Raw genomic sequence first — 15311 nt, forward strand, 5'->3', positions numbered from 1 at the left:
CCGTTCCCCTCCCGCTCCTACCGACGCTGCGCTTCCTTTCGCTATGCCTCCTTCGGGGTCCCCGCTGGCCCCAGCGAACGGGGCCGGCAGGATAATGGGATCAAGGCGGACGCAGGCCGAGAGGAGCTAAAATCGTGGCTGCAGGGGACGACACTCTTTGATTTTTAACCATTACGGAGTTTTCATAGAGCTGCAGTCAATTTATTTTATTTATTCTAATGAAGAGCATTAGGAGGGCCATGGTGTGCTGCACTGCACATTGATCGCCTCGTTAATCACACTTTGCAGACACTCGCAAATCAAGTTCGAACAGCAAGCACTGAATCAAGAGCAATGAAGCGTAAGCGCCTTCACAATTTATGATCTTTCAAATTGCATCTTTTCAACCATTAAATTGCAAGATACCATAAATTTTTATCCCCCTTCTTCAGTCCCGGTATTGATTCTGTCGTGTGAAAAATAGAGGAGTTGTAAATTCCGGCAGTTAGACCGATCTTAAGCTCCAGCGAGGTGGCCTGAATGGCGGAAGCAAGGTTGTTAATTTACTGATGAGAACAAATATCAGCAGAAGTCAACTTTTAAAAGTCAAGCCTCGCAGGAGGACTCGGGTAAGTTTCGACGATGAACTTTACTGCACTCTAAAAACACCAGTTACGGCTGGACAATTTATCACATTCAAATTGACATCATGATTTACAGAGGATGCGATTTTGGGGGAAAAAAAGAAAAAAGCTTTCTCTTGGTCGGTTGGTTGCCTTAATTTATCTTTATATATATATATATATATTTCTGCATAATAAATCTGAACTTCGTTACAGTAAAACAGTTTAATTTATTGCTTGATGTTTAAAAAAAAATACATGGCAAGAGGATCTTGAAAAAAAAAAGAGAAATGCATCTAGAATCACAATCGCAATGATGAGAGTGGGGGGAAAATTTTTAATTCGATTATTTCTCAAAATTATTCAGTGTACGATCTTTCAGATGGCATTTTTGGGGCGATTACAGATTAAGAATGGGAATAAAAATCCTTCCCGTGAGTGATAATGACGATTTTCAACAGTCAAACTACTTTGGTTAAAAATATGAGGGAAAAAAAAAAAAATCAAGGCACTTAAAACAAATCAAAGGCCCCAAAGTGAAAACCCGGCATCAACACTTAGCTCAGAACAATTTCAATCAGGTTGGAGAGTCACATACTTGCTTTTACCTGCGAAAATGTACACTTCTCACCAGCCCCATACTGTTCTCACTAAATGGCATAATTGTTCTTGGATTGCATTGTACTCTGACCGAACTGCAAGGAACCCTCGTCCAACAATACCGGCAAATTAGTTCTTTATGATTGGGCTACCTTGCCATCCACACAGCACTTTATACATCTCGGAAGGGGGGTGGGGTGCCTCATTTTGCTGTGAGTAGACATGAAAAAACTTCTACATAAAAAAAACAACAAAAAAAAAACGTTTCCACAAAAGTTCTCCTGCTGTTTTGTGAAACGTGGAATGCTGCTTTTACAAAAAAAAAAAGTGTGTCCATTTAAGTCTTTTTTTGGTGCCACTTTTTAATTGGAGTAGCAGTCTGAGATCTTGGGGGAATGTTTATGTTTACATTGAACGAGGGGGGGGGGGGGCTGCAAATGACTCGCTTTTACATGTCGACTCCAATTTTGGAAAGAAGTGATGCAACACAACTGGCGACACGGACCCTCCCCAGGGAAGAAGAATCAGCCGAGGAAAGAGCAAGAAAGAAAAACAAACCATAATAAAGGGCATTAGCGCTCACAAACATTGGATTGATCAGACAATTACAATCAATCTGGCGTGTTAAACCCAATCTGGTAGCAGACGCAGGTTGGCAGCCTGCCGTCGTGCAGCTGGAATCTTTCCAGATGCCGTTTTGCTGGTGTGCTCATCGGAAACGTGTGGCTTTTTATTCTCACTCTTCTTTTTCGTTCCTACATTTGACCATTTCTAAGGAGGTTTTAAAGCAGTTGAACTTGGATTACAAAATGTTGCAAAAGCAAATTTGCTTCAGAGACTGTCAAAGTCGACCGGATTGATTAATTTGTTTTCTTGAAATTATTATTTTAATCTTTCACTTCTTTTTTTAATCTACATCCTAAAAAATACAAATAAATAAAACAGGGCATCACTTCCAATGAGCGGCTGGAATTCCAAGGATTTGGATAGGTTTGAAGTAAACAAGGTCACAAAAACAATGAATCGGTTATCAAAATAGTGATCAGTTAGTTAGATAAACGATGAGCTTTAAATTAATTGTTGCATCCCCAAATTATTTAAATATTTCAACCTTTACTTATCCAGGTATGGAAAAAGAGAAGATGTTTTCATTTGCAAACAAAAAACTGACCTGTATTCTGAATTTATAGTGTCAATGAAAAGTTCAATTTGTGCTGGGAAGAAGGGAAGAAAGATAAAACTCACCTTTGTGATATGTCACAGTGGGAATGAGCATAACCATAGGGCAGGAACGCATGGCTGATTGGAAAAACCAAACTGCAGTGGCCCCATGTTGGATCCCTGAGGAACACAAATGATATTCCATGTAACTGCTAATAATAAATTAAATAAGGAACATTGCTTGTACAAAAGACAAATAAACACAGGAAGACAAACATCAGTCACAAAGTCATCCTTGGCTGAAAAGTCAGCTCAAGCATAATTGCATGAGTGTCACTTCTAAATGTTTTGCCGAAGAGACCTTACGGCAGATGAGGGCAACGCAATTACAATCTCAACACAAGTAATAGATAAAGAAACACCACGTTTGGATTTCCCCTGCGGAAACATCCTGTTCCTCTTTATGTTGCTTTAAAAAAAAAAAAAAAAAAAAAACAGAGTTAACCAGCGCCATGAACAAGCACTTCAAATTTCACTAAGAGACTCGTCAGCCCAACGTTGGGCCCGTCACAGTGGCAGTAAATGTGCGATGACAGTTTCATTGCCCGGTGACATTCCTCCGCCAGGTAATGTGGGTCCCACTGCGAGTGGGCCAGCATCTTACAGTTGGACTCGCCTTCACTGTAAACACCCACCGAGTCCCCCCATAGCCATTTTTACTTACTGCCCACCACGTCCGGAATATAGCTGCAGGTCCAAGTGAGTTAATTAGATGTGAATGTGAAATAAAGGCACTGTGGTGGATTGTTACGTCGGGAGAAGCGTGGACGTAGACGTGATCTCCGAGTGAGGAGAACAATTGCCTGAGAATCAAAACATGCTGTCAGAGGCTCACCTAAGCAGCAGCAAATGACCTGACTTTGGAATACATTACAGTGGTAATTGCTCTGACAAAATTACCTTGTCTAAGATGAGCTCAGCCAGACATGCGAAATGTGCATGTCAATCGGCTCAATTTCTTGAGCGTGGGGAAGGCTACAATCACCACTTTTATACAATGGGGGAATTTTTTTTAAAAATAAATCAACAGGGAGCTAGCTGACACAAACATGCAATGAAATGTGCAGAAATTAATCGATTTATAGTGCATACTTTGATTAGATGTTAATGATTTCAAAGTAGGGCGCGGACGGAATTTTGGAATTGGGGAGGAGGGTGGGGGGGGGGTTGCCAAGTTAAATATGAAAACGCATGAAAAAGCCATTGTAGGAATTCTTATTCGGAATCACGGCTGTACAATAATTCTTGTCAAATCTCACATCCGCTGTTGAACATTAGTGGTACATGATGAAACTATTTTGTCTGGAATGACATCTTTTATTTTGGTGACTAGCTCCCCATTCACTACAAAACAATTAATTGCCACATCTCATCAATAGGCAACAAGCGTAGGATCTAATAGTCGACTTGCATTTTTTTTTTCAGAAAATGCTGTGATTCTTCTTCTTCCTTATTTTTTTAAAATTTTTTTTAAATTAGTTATGAACACTAAAACCTGTTCCTTGGGACCTCCCCCTGGCTGCAAACCCCACACGGTAAAACAAGTCAGGGAAAAAAAAAGATGTAGCTATTTACAGGTACTGTACTTAAAGTACTGTAATATTTTAATTCCGTGTTGAATACACGCCACAAGACATATAACATATAGCTAAGCCGAAAAAAAGTTACAATTGGCTGGCGACCAGTTCGGGGTGTACCCCGCCTATCGCCCGGAAACAGCCGGGATAGGCTTCTAACATGCCTGTGGCCCGAGTGAGGAAAAGCTGTTTGCAAAATGGGCGGATAGATAAAAAAAAAAAAAGTTACACACATCTTTGTTCCTCCTATATTTCCCGACGAGCAAACCTTCTTCTTTTTTTGTGTGTGTGTGCGTGAGGAAACTCCATGATAGTGTGTTCTAGTTACCGGCTACCTTCATCTTTACAAATCTTGCCATCCAGCCTTTCTCCAGTGCTCGGTTAGTTAAACCCACGATGCTACTGTATATCGCCGAGGAGGACAAAAGGGGCTGAACAACTGCCAAGACAGAGGGACCCATCTTAATAAACAAAAGCATATTATCATGCGCGGACTTCAACTTTGATTACCAGTTGTGCTTCTTTGTGGTGGGCGTGCGCATTAGCAATGGGAGCGTTACAATTCCCCTTGTGCCTACGATCCGATGAGGATCACCTTCATCCGTCTGAAAGGTGATTGCCGAGCAAAATTGTTTCTCCAAACGCATTCCGCCCGAGGCGAGAGCACATTTTTTCCAGCGTGTTAACAAACATGTAATTTCCATAAACACGTCTGGTAATTGACAGCTTGATTTGGGTTGTGCCAGCGAGCTGACAGGCTACTCTTGGCCTCCCTTTAATGCAAACCGAGTCGGCTTAAGGCCTCGCCGGGCTCTAATGAGCCTCTCAGGGCTTTGTCTGGATTAAGCCTCCGACAAGAGCAGTCTCACACAAATCCCATCCAGCATTCTTTATCTTGTTAGATGACATCATTTAATCTCATCAGTGATATGAATAAACGAGTCGCAATGAGTTTGTTGACAAATCACAGCGACAAACAGCAGCGTGTCAGCACAAAGGATGTGATATTACACTGCAGAATGACTAAGAAATACACAAGGGAAGAAAAAAAAATTCCAGTTAAGCAGCAAAAAGTGGCTACTTATAGTTACGCTCACTGGGCATAGATAGATAAAAAAATACGATAATAGGAAATTAATTCACTATTGTAGTGCAGTCGTCGGCCTAAGCCGTCATCCAAAACATATTTGCTTGCTTCATCACACTTCCTACCCGCCGAGCGTTGACAAAACAAATCGCCAAACCGATGCCTTTGAAAGTGACGACCGCGAATCAAACAACGCTTTGCGCGAAAGCGCGTCCGTGGCTTCGAAACGTCGGTCACGCGACGACACGACGAAGCTCGGCAACCAAGATTTCGCAGCCTGAACGCCGGTGGCGCGTTCTGCTCCATTCTTGTTCGTCAAAAGACGGCCGCCTGCGCCGAGATGTCGGCGAGCACAAGAGGGGAAAAATAGACTCGGGTAAATCTGTATTGAGCTGAGCATGAAGGCTGTTAATACATATTAATGGTGACAGGAGTATTTGCAAGTGAATACACAGGCAAAGGGGATTAAACATAAGTCACCATAGAAGGGGAGGTATCATCACTCCCATTCTGGCGTGGGACTGGCCTCTATCAGATTCATCCACATGCACATTGCCAGCCAACACTGAGCCCTTATCTCCTCGCTGGGCCTCTCCGGAGAGTTTACAATTTCTCGCTTCGCTGGAGCCTGAGCTCAGCTTGTTACGGGGGCACAAAGGCTGCGAGGTGGCCTGCTCCAAGCACAAAGCTCAGACCTCACCTCTGGACACACACCCCCCCCCCCGCCCCCACCCCAGATAACGCCTGACATGTCGGGCAGCGGCGCAAGGGCGACCCTTCACATGAGTGAAAACAGCACGCAAACGGTGCGCCAAGTTAGAACGGGGCAAATACACAATCGGTGCGGCAAAGTTGTGATGTGGCTCCGGCGAACGGTGGCCTCCTGTTAATGAGCCGACGTGAAGCCAGCTGACGCCGGGGACGCTTGCACGGCGCACGTGACGATGAGGAGAGAGCGAATGTGCTCTCTGCGTCGATACTCGTCATGTGAACTCCTTGCAGAGTTTAATTTGATCACATGATCGATTCAAAACAACAAGTGGACATTTATATGAAAATATTGATGTCCAAGAAATAGGTTGACATTTTTTTTTTTTTAACCGTGAACACATTGACAGACAAATAATCATTTAAATCCTTTAAAATGGTTGTATTGTTTTCAATTGTGTCAGATGCGTACTTTGAGTTTACGTTTGTCACTTTAGTTATGTGCCTGGGTTTTCACTCAATCCTGTTAGCGTAATACGTTACCCTCACTCTGAAAAAAATTCAGGCGGCGCACAGGAAGTTGCATCATTCACAATTGGAAGCGCCAAAAGTAAGTTCATTCATTTATTTTTCTGTATATTTGATCGTAAAAATTATTTTGCTTTGTTATTTGCGCATTTTAATGGGGGTGGGGGTACAATCGCTGTAATGTGCTTAATGTCAACATGCTATTAGCAAGAATGTCATTTGGCTATATTGCACATATTTGTTAATTCTTTGCTCACAAAAAAATAAATAAAATAAATTAAAATTTCCATTCCAGTTACTCAGATGAGTTTTAGTGCAATAAAAGAATGGCATAAAATAAAATCCAAATCCATCCGTGAGCAAAAACAACGGCTGATCTACACATGTATGCAACACAAGTTAAAATAAAATTTAAAAAATAAATACATCTCTGCGCTTTGAAGCCAGATTGCAGCTTGTCTTACACAAACGAGGCCTCCCGGTCGTTACGATGTCAGCAGACGTGTTGCTGAGACAGCTCCGCCATTGTTTCGGTGCGACACAATGAAATTCTATTTTCGGTTTTACTTGGTGCGGTAATTATCTGCATTGTTGCTTGGGAATAATGAAAAATAAAGTGCATGAATATGTGCCGGTCAATTGGATTCTGTCACTTCAAGCAGAATCGGGGTACACAAGCGAGCGCCTTGCCACAGACAAATAATCATTTAAATCCTTTAAAATGGTTGTATTGTTTTCAATTGTGTCAGATGCGTACTTTGAGTTTACGTTTGTCACTTTAGTTATGTGCCTGGGTTTTCACTCAATCCTGTTAGCGTAATACGTTACCCTCACTCTGAAAAAAATTCAGGCGGCGCACAGGAAGTTGCATCATTCACAATTGGAAGCGCCAAAAGTAAGTTCATTCATTTATTTTTCTGTATATTTGATCGTAAAAATTATTTTGCTTTGTTATTTGCGCATTTTAATGGGGGTGGGGGTACAATCGCTGTAATGTGCTTAATGTCAACATGCTATTAGCAAGAATGTCATTTGGCTATATTGCACATATTTGTTAATTCTTTGCTCACAAAAAAATAAATAAAATAAATTAAAATTTCCATTCCAGTTACTCAGATGAGTTTTAGTGCAATAAAAGAATGGCATAAAATAAAATCCAAATCCATCCGTGAGCAAAAACAACGGCTGATCTACACATGTATGCAACACAAGTTAAAATAAAATTTAAAAAATAAATACATCTCTGCGCTTTGAAGCCAGATTGCAGCTTGTCTTACACAAACGAGGCCTCCCGGTCGTTACGATGTCAGCAGACGTGTTGCTGAGACAGCTCCGCCATTGTTTCGGTGCGACACAATGAAATTCTATTTTCGGTTTTACTTGGTGCGGTAATTATCTGCATTGTTGCTTGGGAATAATGAAAAATAAAGTGCATGAATATGTGCCGGTCAATTGGATTCTGTCACTTCAAGCAGAATCGGGGTACACAAGCGAGCGCCTTGCCAGCTCGTAACAAGGACGGCGCTTGCGTGGAACAATTTGCCCTCTAAAACAGCTCATCAACACAAGAGAGTCTGTCACCGCGGGGACGGACTGACAAGTCGTGCGCATCTGTCTGTTATTAGCGTGTCTCTGGCGACAAGCTCAATTATCTGACACTGCCCGTAATTTCCATTTCCTTTTTCTGGCACAATGTAAACTTTTTCTCTCCTTCCTTTTTTTCAAAAGGCGTTCGTCTCGGATGCTGATATAAGAAGAAATGTGTGGGAGGAGGAAGCGGGAAACATCTGCTTGTCAGAGGGAGGAGGCTGCCAGGCTCGCTATGATGAGGCCTTGATGGTTGCCTCCACTCGAGTGCTTGTGCTCGGATGAGTCCGTCAAGAGGCAGACGATGGCAGAAACGCTTCTAAGTCCGATAATGAGCGGAGCAACGATTATATAAAGAGGGATTAAATTACTGTTATGACGTCTTTATGTCTTGTAGGCACTTGGTGTCAACCAAGTCCTCTTGGGAAGGAGGTGGGTGAAAACCAGCAACATGCAGAAGTCTTTTGGGAGTCACGGAGGAGTCATGTTGGCAGTCAACAGTCAAATTGGACGGATTAGGTAGCAGGATTATGTCCAAGAGTAATTTTGGGTGAGGATGGCCAGAGACATCAATTTATTTCAACTGTTTGAGTCACAATGGTAGCAATTTGGGTTGAATAATTAATCACATTCAAATTGACGTCGCAGTGTCGGGAAATACCTTTTTAAAGTGCATAGGCTCCAATTTGATGAGAAAAAAAACTGCTTCGTTTTGGTCAGTCTGTAGGAATTTTTTTCCATTCATAAATTTCAACTACTGGTCAGTTCACACACACGTGGGTGGAGATTTTTACAATTTTTTTTGACCAAACTAAAGCGCTGAAAATGTGAAGAGACACTTGGAAAAAAATATCATCGATTCAAAAACTTTTTCAAATCGCTCAGCCCTTTTCTAGTCCTTTCAGTCACAAAGACACCGCCCGCTTGTTCACCGAGAAGTAGAGAATAATTAACAAATGGCTGACCAAACAAAGGTGAAAACAGGACAGACTCCATTCATCGCATCCGCTGCTTCGAGTGCTGACCGACTGCGGACGCACAACATGAGGTGAAAATGTCCGCCGGTAGCGAGCCAAAGGCTGTGAGTGAGTTTAAGTGTCTGCCTTTCCGATGGGGTGAGCGTTAGAGGAAGTGGTAATGATGACGGCTCTAACTCAGTCCAGGTGCACTAAAGCATGGCAGGCTGTTCAATTGCCCAGAACCCATTACGGCTCCCCCGAGAGCAACCTTGTAACGTGCGAGCTAGCTTCTGTAGAGCACTGACCTACTGTCAACAGAGAACTCGCTCCCATTTTTACATGAAGACGCATTGCAAAGGTTAATTCTGCTTGGCGAGATTACCTTTTCTGAGTGGGATGAAAATGGCTCAATGTGCACAAATGTGTGCATGAACAACAACGTGGGCTGGTAGGTCCTGGCATTTGCTACTTGTCTTTCTCTGCAATTGTTGATTGTCTTACTGCAAAAACAAATTGAGGGACGTGTAACATCCACAGTACAGTTTCTCATTGTGAGCAATGTCAGGAACATTTACGCACTATTCTCGGAGGAATTGAGGACGATATGAAAATATGAACATTTTTAGTAGCGTGTCAAACTCCGGTCCTCAAGGGCCGCAATCCTGCACATCGTTTTCCCCTCTTCCAACACAGCTGATTCAACTGATCCGCTCATCAATAAGCTCTGCAGGAGCCTGACAAGCATTCTGATCATGTGAATCAGGTGTGTTGGAGAAGGCAAACATCTAGAACAGCCCTTGACGCTCGGAGTTCGATGCCTGTGCTCTAAAACCAGGATGTAGCGTAGCCTGCCAGCTAATTAATTGCACCTTGGAAAGTTTGGCCTTGGCAGAGGTCTGCGCTCTCCTGATGTTCGAGTTACACTTGATTGGTCAGATCCATTTTCAGTACAGAGCTGAACGATGACTACTGCTGTCTTCGGGCAGTAGGCGGGGGGACACCCTGAACTGATTGCCAGCCAATCGCGGGGCACAAATTGACGAACAACCATCCGAACTCACACTCACACAAAGGGACAATTTAGAGTGTTCAATCAACCTGCCATGCATGTTTTTGGAATGTGGGAGGAAACCGGAGTACCCGGAGAAAACCCACGCAGGCCTGGGGAGAACATGCAAACTCCACACAGGAAGGCCGGAGCCGGGATTGAACCCACGACCTCTGCGCTGTGAGGTCGACACGGTAACCACTGGACCACCGGGCCGCCCTTCATAGAAAATATGAGGGAAATTTTTTTTTTTTTTTGCATGTACATTTTACAATACTGTCTGTAAGTAGCAGCACGGACAAAATGGGGGCTTCCCACTCCCGAGCTCCCTCTACAGTTGAAAGTACAACTTTCTCTAAACCAAGAACTGTGCAAAAAAAAAAATGCCACCGAGTTGACCTTGTGTGCTGTTCGCATCACCGTTCCAGAGTCATCTCGGAGACAGCCGATGTTTGATGACCTGCCAGATGCGTTCCATCTGACCATGGTGTAAATGGGAACAAAATTGAGCTCACCTTCGAGGCGGACTCGAGTCCTCTTGAAAGCTGAAAAGCCCGGCAAGGGCCCAGTGCTGGCAGTCCTTGTTTTGCTCCCTGAGACACGTGTAATCAGAGCCAAAGTCCAGCGCAGATTACAGTCTTCAATCAGTCAGGGAGGAAAATGATATGTACATTATTGTCTCTGCGGCACATCAGTGCCACTGTCACCCTGCGTGCATATTACCTGTGTCAAAGCTGCCACGGAGCCGTCAAGCGCCGGTGCGGATTCTCGCCGGCTCGCACACTCCGTGGGGGGACTCTGTTGTGACCTCGGAGGATGTTGTTGACACCATTTAATGTACATTTCCAGACACAAAAAGGTCTCCTGTCATATCTGAAATTGTCTTCCAATAGGCTGAATAACACTAACGGCCTGCTCTTGTCACCGCAAGACAAGACCGAGAGCGCACTGCTCAGTTCTGCTTCAATTGGAGGGAGTTGAAGCGCAGCTGTCGGGTTTGACCTTGAGGTGAGCAATGAAGGAGAGTTAGTCTGCATAGCGAAGGTAACTACACGACAGCGTCCGTCCATAATCTCAGACAATTGTCTCGTCAGTAAGAAATAGACGGACACAATGGACATCATCATGCAGGATATTGTTGTCGATTCACTTTTCACAGCTGGATGCGGCTAACAGTAAATGTGAAACAGCAGGGCAGAAATTCCACAATGAAGATTAATCCGATTTGAATTCCATCCCTAAAAAAAGGAGAAGCACAGGCCGTAATCCCCCGGGGGGAACGAGTGCTTAATGTGAAGCTGAATGGCACCTCGCAACGTAACAGGATGATGCAAAATGATTTGTAAGCACAGCAATTCAAACATGCATGTGCGACGGTAACTGTACGGTGGAAAATACATAAAAAATGTCATTTGCAAGCATGCTGGATATCGAGTTTGCATAATAGCACCCCCCAGCCCCTCGCACCGCCACCACCACCGCTCTGTGTCCCACACCAGGTATCACCTTGAGAAATTGAGATCCACACATGTTCACATCACAAGCACTTTTGCTCGTGCTACAATTGTGTTTGTCTCCTTTGGACCTGCCAGTGCTCAGGGGGGAGGTCACCAAATTGTCTGTGAGAGAAAAAAAAAAAAAAAGAGAGAAAGGTGCTGACCTGCCGCTAAATTGTCCAGATTGAGTGGACGGAGAATATCAGGTTATTGAGTTGATCCATGCTGGGTTTCCTCGCCGGGGGAAAATGATCAGTGCCATTGTCTGCCACGTGTAGTTGATCAAGGGCAAGCGTGTGACGGGGAATGCGGCACCAAAAAAGGACACCCTTCAATCCTGGCCATAAAAAACAAAACAAAACAAAAATAAACACTCTTAAACTAAATATTCAGCAGTATGCCACTTAAGCGGATTTATGCAGTCTACATGCAAAGATTCTGTAGTCCTCTAAATCTAAAGAGGCGCTTTACACTCAAAACAGAGGTAGTACATGACTGCAGCTGTGTGACACCAACAATCCATTGCGCTGTACTTGTTCCTTGAGAAAGGAAAATAATAGTCATTTGGCAAAATTGCAGGCCTATCTTGCCACGAATGGGCGAAAAGCACAAAAACTGGACCAAAAATGGAGACGAGGCCGCCTTCATCCTTCCAAGTGTTTTGTATGTGAGGGACAGTAGAATGCAATATGTCATTTGAACCAACAGTGCACAGGCAAGGTTATAAAGCGTAATATTTAATTCTGTATTATTGCTGTGGTTGCTCGCGTTCATTGTCTGTGCAGTTCCAATTTGGCGAAAAATATCTTAACAGAATCACCCCATGGATATGAAAGGGGAAAAAAAGCTTTTCTTTCCATTTTCCATCATTACTGTTCCTATGAGGTGAAAATAAACAGGTCTTGTAAATTTGAACGATTGAAAAAAAATTGCCAAGTAGTGTACAGTATATCAAATACTCAACTGTCAGCTGTAAATTAAGTATCAGTCATCCGACTGACGTATGTCTGGCATCTGTCCGATGCCTACGCGTCCCTACATACTTAAACTGTCAAAATATCCGATTAAAGTTTCTCATCGCGTCGTTGCAGGGCTTTCCAGCTAGCTGCCAAGCTAACATGCTTGAGCCAAGAACTAAGAATTGCTAACGAGGGCGGCGGGAGGACTTGCCCAAGTGCTTGATCCAGTGCCGTTTTAGCCACGCCCCCCAAAATCCGGACGTATTATTATGGGTGTTTGCAGGCCATTTTGTGGGGTGCTCAAGCACCCCTAAAATGAATTCCAGTCCCTCCTGAAATGTATGACTTTTTTTTTAATGTAATCTGCTTTTAAACAAGCTGGAGAAGTGTATTGACATACAGTAGTGTTGAAATCTAATATTTTAACAAGGAAATGACAGCAGTTATCTTCAAACACGTACACTACACATTTTTGGAAACAAATCTCTGGATTCACTTTGCAGGGTCTATCAGAGCATTTAACCAAGAAGGGGAAAAAAAAAATAACGATCAAGTCTTGCAGCATACAAATGATGTCGAGCAGCTCTCCATCCACTGTTGTGCTTTCTGGCATGCACAACAAACCTAATAATACCAAACCGAAGAGTATCAAAAGTCATAAGCATTGATCAAAGGAGCTCACATGTCAAATGTGCGTCCAGTTCAAGCGGATAAGGCACGCCGCTTCATGCAGATTGTCCCAGAGGTGTGTGCACTGTGGATTTCTTACCTTCAGGGGAGCAAAGATTATTACAATATTCAGATTACAGAGCAAAGGAAATTAATTGGACTAATTAACATACAAGTAAATGATGATACCGTTAACACATTTCATTAACTCAAACTGTCATTCTATGTTCTTCCTGCACTTGGTATTGCATTACAATGACTTGGATTCATTAAAGTATGCAAATGAAAGGAAGGGGGTTGGGGGGGGGGTGAACGAGGCCTCTTTAACAGACGACACCATTTGACTTGCTTTTTATTTTCTGAAAAAATAAAAAAACTCGCATACTGATTTACTCCATAAAGCTTTTTAGCGACTATTTTAATTATGTTCATACACATTAAAATCTAGTGGTCATTCATAAATGTTGAAATCACTTGTGCTCCTTTTAGTATACAATATTGAACAGAAAGAAAAAGCACTAAGATGTCATTGGTAAGAGTGTTCCGTTGCCATCCAAGCTAAAGGCAATTTATTAATCAGATGTACAACATTGAGCCAAATTTATTCCCTTCAATGAGCCCATCGCTGAAGAACAATGGGTGGCCACTGAGTGCGTCACCTGTCCGAATCCAGATCTTTTTGCAGCACGCTGGTTAATGATGTGGACTAGTGACTAGAAATTGCAAATAGCACAAACAATTAGCTGTACTGCACTTGCGTACTTAACCGGTGTAAAAAAATTACTTCAAATACTGCCTTTTTTCCATTTTTCTCTGGCAAAACTATTAAGTCTACACCTTTGTGACTTTTTTTCCTTTTGGTAGGGTACCTTGATAACGGTTAGTAAACAGATTACAGTGAACAGGGCACAACGTTGAATTCACTTTCCCCAGATCCAGTCCACCATGTCTTTTTTTTTTTTTTTGGCCTACCAAAAAAATAAGTGCTACTTAATTTCCCTTGATAAAAGAATTTGTTATTGTCCTTTTGACAGGAACCCCCCAACCCAATTTCTTTTTTTTTCCCCTCACCAAATACCTCGTTTAAATAAATAGAATAATTTTATATTCTTTGCTTGTTACTATTTTACATCACTTCTTATTTCAAATGTCATTTCTGTAATAGGATGAAGGGGTGATTATACATTTGATATTCAGTCCTAATGGCTCTAAGAGGAAAACCTTCACTCCTAAAAATTTGCTTTGCACCTCATGTAATTAAAAACGAAGCTCACACCAAGTCGGACATCTCAAAGAAAATCATGCTCACGTCTGATTGATTTGGTGTGGCCCAGAACTGCATCGTACAAACTCGTATTTGTTGAGCTACATGACGGACAAAATAATAGAGGGGGAAAAAAAAAATCATGACGCAGTGCTGCTCTAAACCACTAGCCACAAATACAATAATGTAAACAACATGAATTAAGGAATAAACAATACTCACGTGACATTTCAAATACTGTACTGATGACCAAGGCAATCCACAAGTGTACTGTACTTCACACCCACTCACTCCTGCAGGTTGTGTTTAGTTATGACACTTTCCCCAACAGATTATGCTTCTAATATTCTGGAGCTCACCCGCGTTCGGCCTCAGTCGATTTCTGATTCTGTCTTTGGAAAGCCACACCGGGAAGGTCAAGGGGTCAAGCCGGCCTCAGCGTTTCCTCCCTTGGCTGCAGTGACATCTGCTGGACCATACTGACGCAGGGGAGGCTGCAGAGTTTGAGAATGAAAACCTCAGCAACAAAAAGGTAAGTACAGCACAAGGGAACTGCTTCCAAATTTGGACGCACGAATAAAATACATGGGGAATTCAAGTGTAACAGAAATGTTTATAATGACATTATAGACAGATTTTTGTACAGTTCTAAACAAGTAAAAACTGCAATTCTTAGTACACAAGGAACTGTGTCAGTTGAAGTTGACAATGTATATATTTATAAAAAAAAAGTAATAATTCATTTCACATATTCCTTTAGATGTTGGGGCCAGAAATAACATTTAACATGGGAATGCAACACATTTCTTATAAAAAAAAAAAAATCTATACAGAGATTTGTTGACATGGATGAATGATGATTCATTATAAGAGGACAGTGCTGTTCAAAATTCAATGTACCACCTTTAGAATGACATTTCTACTTAAATTAGGCTGATTGTGAATTGCACATCGGAGATGATTCGGTAAAAGAAACAAGGGTCATTACCAAATGGGGAGGGGGGGG

At 42.5% G+C, this 15311-nt stretch overlaps 1 protein-coding gene and 1 long non-coding RNA gene across 3 annotated transcripts in view; both read right to left on the minus strand.

Annotated features, from left to right (window-relative positions):
• Nucleotides 1-14654, minus strand: part of LOC109507894 (uncharacterized) — a 29692-nt gene extending 15038 nt beyond the window's left edge. Inside the window, exons 1-5 of the long non-coding RNA XR_002166557.1 lie at nt 14528-14654; nt 13055-13141; nt 10641-11750; nt 10433-10555; nt 2448-2543 (exon numbers count right to left, since the gene is read on the minus strand). This is a non-coding gene — a long non-coding RNA (uncharacterized LOC109507894). The remainder of the gene's footprint in view (nt 1-2447; nt 2544-10432; nt 10556-10640; nt 11751-13054; nt 13142-14527) is intronic.
• A 244-nt stretch (nt 14655-14898) lies between these two features.
• Nucleotides 14899-15311, minus strand: part of sp3a (sp3a transcription factor) — a 7217-nt gene continuing 6804 nt past the window's right edge. For both annotated transcript variants that reach the window (XM_019857628.1, XM_019857627.1), the window contains one exon: nt 14899-15311. This exon is cut by the window's right edge and continues 1198 nt beyond it. The gene's annotated coding sequence lies outside the window, so the exon portion shown is untranslated.

This window comes from Hippocampus comes, unplaced genomic scaffold (assembly GCF_001891065.2).
Source record: "Hippocampus comes isolate QL1 unplaced genomic scaffold, H_comes_QL1_v1.1 scaffold359, whole genome shotgun sequence".
In the NCBI taxonomy this organism is placed as follows: domain Eukaryota; kingdom Metazoa; phylum Chordata; class Actinopteri; order Syngnathiformes; family Syngnathidae; genus Hippocampus; species Hippocampus comes.